The sequence below is a fragment of the Impatiens glandulifera genome, chromosome 1 (genome assembly GCF_907164915.1).
Source record: "Impatiens glandulifera chromosome 1, dImpGla2.1, whole genome shotgun sequence".
In the NCBI taxonomy this organism is placed as follows: Eukaryota; Viridiplantae; Streptophyta; class Magnoliopsida; order Ericales; family Balsaminaceae; genus Impatiens; species Impatiens glandulifera.
Genome location: NC_061862.1, coordinates 154981202 through 154986141, shown reverse-complemented (window position 1 = coordinate 154986141; position 4940 = coordinate 154981202).

Here is a 4940-nt window from a genome sequence, read left to right as displayed (position 1 = left end):
TAATACTCTTTAAGTACTTTTTATTAAAATTATTATCAATTAATTTATTTTCCTCCATCTTTTTTAAACTCCAATCTCATTATGAATTTTATGTTTGAGTTGGCTAGTATTTGAGGGAGACACTGTTATTCCGATGCTAAAGCTATAATGGTTGTCATTCCTGTTGAGAAACTTGCTAAATATTTTATTTGAAAATATTTTAAACTGGATTCCTATATTCTATCCATTTTTTCTCTATTTTTTTATAAATTGATTTATATAAATCAAAGTAGGAAAGGATATATTTAATTGTTTTGGCAATTTACTTTCTCCTCAAAATACATCAAACTTTGATGAAATAGTTTTGTTTCTTGAAGCTCGATCTTGTTGAAATACATTACACACAAATATATGTAATAAGTTTCAACAATATCAAGTTTCATGGAACGACCTATTTTGATCAAACTCATTAGTTTGTTGTCTACGATAAATTTAATTTATTATATATCTAACTTACTCATTAGATTCGATAAAAAAAATTGCGAAATAGACAAAAAAAAAAAAAAAAAAAAAAAAAAAATCGAGCGAATTAGATATTGACAGTGGAATAGTCTAATATATCCTCTTTGTTGGGTAGGAAATTGATAATGATTTACTCATGAAGAGGATCCATATATTAATCTATTTTTTTTATATATTTTTTAAACCTCAATTAATATTTAGAACATATTAGAAAAGTAAAAAAATATGAGCTTAATAAGATAAAGTAGATAATTTAAGAAACATTTTTTTTCTAGTTTTTTTTTGTTTGATCTTGGTTTTTGAAAATTGTCTAAAAAATGATTGTTTGATAAAAAGGTAATTATTTGATTTTTTTAATTGTAACTATTAAAATAGTTTTTATTTAATATTTAAATTTAATAAAAAAGTAAAATTATTTTAATATTTTAATGGATTAAATTGAATAATTTAATTATTAAAATAATATTGTATAATAAAAATAATAATAGAAAAACTTGATTACGTATAAAAATATATTTTAAACTTAATTAAATATATAGAAACCCTATACCTATACCTTATACTCATATTTAATGTTTTTTTTATTATTTTCACTTAATATATAATCATAATCCAACCAAAGAAAATAGTTATTTTGTTATACTAGAGTTGAGAAATTATTAAATTTTAAATATATTACTATATGGTTTTTATCTGAATTATTTTATTTATATTAAAAAGTAAAAAAAATCACATAAATTATATTAACTATTAACGAATAGTAGTTTCAGTTAAAAATAATAAATGTGTATTATAATTATAGTTGATACTTTGTCCTCTTATAACATTTATGTCTATATTTATTTTCTACTATATTATATATATTTTTAAGATAAATATAATGAAAATAAAATAGTTTGATAATATTAAAACTGAAATTAATGAATAAAAATTCTATCATGTCTAAAAATGGTCCACAATTTTTTTCTAACTTGATAGTTCGCATCATAATTTATTTTATTCTCAAATCCCAAATGAGATGTTTAATTTGGGTGGAAGTATTAAATTGGATTTTAAATTAATTATATGTTTGACTAATTCTTAATAAATGAAACAAAATTTTAAAATTTGTTTAACCACTAATAATTAAATATATTATTATTGTACGTGTTTAGATCGGCCCGTAGAAAAAAAAGTCTTCTTTTGGTTTTATTTGCTCAAGAAGGCCCGTTTTCAAGGGTGGCTCTAATAACTTGTCAAATCAATCTTTCACCTCAGCTGAGAGCAGACACATGTTGTACTTGGTCAGTCAAAACACTCAAATGTTACGTCCGCACGCCCTTTTCTCTTAATAATTATTAAATGTTATTTTTATTTGATACTATTTTAATTTTAAGTATTATAATTACATTTTTTAAAATTATTATAAAATTACATTTTTTAAAATAATAAAACATGTTAATATAATTAATAAAAAAAAGATATTAATTTATTTAAAATATATATTTATTAATTAAATATATAACTAATATTCCTATATTATATAAGAAAATTTGAGAATTTTACCCTTAAAACATGTTAATATAATTAATATAAAATATAAAATATTTTTATAATTTAAAATATATTATAATATTAAAAATATATTACAAGAATAATGTTAATAAAAAAATATATTAATATATTTAAAATATATATTTATTAATTAAATATATAACTAATATTCCTATATTACAGAGTACATTATATTATATAATAATTAAAAAAATCAGAGTTGGGCATATCCGGAGTCCTCTTTTTCTTTTACATATATAATGATCTGCCCTTGATATCCGGAGTCCTCTTTTTCTTTTACATATATAATGATCTGCCCTTGATGCTGGGCACAGGTCATGCACTGGGGCACATATGATGAATTCTCCCCCTATGTATTCATGAATGAACATCGTTTCCCCATAAACAATGTCTTATTTGGATTGGGGTTATTCTAATAACTTAGAGGGCAAAAATAAATAATGATGGGTGATGATTTTGAGAATGTGAGAATATTTTTAGTAAAATTATTTAAAATGTATTGATATATAATAATAAAATAATAAATAATAATTTAAAATAAAAAGTATTTTAGTATTTTGAATAATGAATTGAGTGATGTGATTGATGAGAAGAGAGTGAAAAGATGTTTGAATGAGTTGGGTTATTTAAATGACTCGAGCATCACGAACCATTTCCTGTCCTACCCACCTTTCAAACAATTTTTCCCAAACTACCCACCTTTTCATTCACATTCCCAAACTACCCACTTTTCTCTCTCTAAATCATTAATCAACCCATTAATTAACTCACTCTCTCTCTTAACCTACTAATTAACTCACTCTCTATTTCTAAACCCATTAATTAATTCCTCTCTCTTTCAACTATTAATTAATATCCTCACTTTTAAACTATTAATTAATTTAATTGAAATATATTATATAAATATTAAAATAAAATAACACATATGTTTTATTTTTATTTAAATCTATAAATATAATATATATAGTTCAAATTAAATACACTAAATTAAATAAAATAGAATACATTACATAAACGGGAACTTGAAATAAAATATATTACATAAACATTAAAATAAAATACATTACATCACAATAAAATACATAACATAAACATTACAATAAAATAAAATACATAATAAATATTAATCACGTTCAATATACAATAAAATGCATATTTTATCTTTATAATTCAATTTTTTTATATATTTGAAACTGCGACGTTTAATGACCTTCAAAATGGTCAAACTTAATGTCAAAGGTCAAGAGAATTATTTGAAACGATTGAGAAAAAAACATCATCACACAAGATTATTCCATACAATGAACAAAGAGCAATCTTCGAAATCGTTATTGCACAATACAGAACCATAAATGGATATTGGAAGGGTGGTAACAAACATAATGTGGATTTATATAGAGGTTTTTGCTCTGGTGGAAAATGGAGTAGATATCATAAAATTGAATTATAAAGATAAAATATGCATTTTATTGTATATTGAATGATTAATATTTATTATGTATTTTATTTTATTGTAATGTTTATGTTATGTATTTTATTGTGATGTAATGTATTTTATTTTAATTTTTATGTAATATATTTTATTTCAAGTTCCCGTTTATGTAATGTATTCTATTTTATTTTAATTTATAATAGCTATTTAAATTATTTAATTTAGTGTATTTAATTTGAACTATATATATTATATTTACAGATTTAAATAAAAATAAAACATATGTGTTATTTTATTTTAATATTTATATAATATATTTTAATTGAATTAATTAATAGTTTAAAAGTGAGGATATTAATTAATAGTTGAAAGAGATAGAGGAGTTAATTAATGGGTTTAGAGAGAGGGAGGGAGTTAATTAGTGGGTTAAGATAGAGAGTGAGTTAATTAATGGGTTGATTAATGATTTAGAGAGAGAAATGTGGGTAGTTTGGGAATGTGAATGAAAAGGTGGATAGTTTGGGAAAAATTGTTTGAAAGGTGGGTAGGACAGGAAATGGTTCGAGCATCACAACCTGCAGCTTTTATTAAAAACATAAAATAGTGCATTCTCGGGAAAAGAAAAGAAAAGAAAATATGATTAATTTTTTTTTTTTTTTTTTGATGTTTTAAACTTTCATAATATTTAGAACATATGAGAAAAGAAAATACAAGTGATATTCCATTTTGAAAATTTCATTAAAAACTTTGTTTATAATAGGCATGTTTTTTTTTTTAAATTTACAATGATTTGCTCTTTTTTTTCTCTCAATTTTGAGTTGGCTAATACTTGTTGACGAGGCATCTCGGAGAATGTTATAATAAAATAATTGTTTACATTATTATAATAATCGTTATTATTATTTAAATTAAATTTAACATAAAGCGCATTAAATATTTTATTTGTTTTCATAATTCAAACAAAATCAAGATAAATAATAAATTAGTTATTTAATTATATTCTATTACTCAAAAAAATCTAAATAGATAATTTTTATTTAAATTGTTATTTTGTTAAAATTAAAATTAAAAAAAATAATCAATAAATTATATTTACTATTAAAAGTTAGTAATTTCACATTTTGTTTTCTTATTTTTATCCATGACATTTATCTTGAGATAAATTATTTTCCTTTTAAATTTGACGTTAATTTTCTTTTTTATATTTTTTTTTTGATAATATTATAAACTAAATACTAATGTGATGATATCTATCCAATATTTTCTCAATATATTTGAAAGTTGTGGATGTACTTAAAAAATATATAATAATAATTAAACTACCTATCTATTTTTTTCTCAAAATATATAATAATAATTAAACTACCTATCAATTTTTTTCTCATAATAAGTTATAAATTGATTTATATAAATCAAAACACAAATAGTATTTTTTTTCACCACAAAACACTTT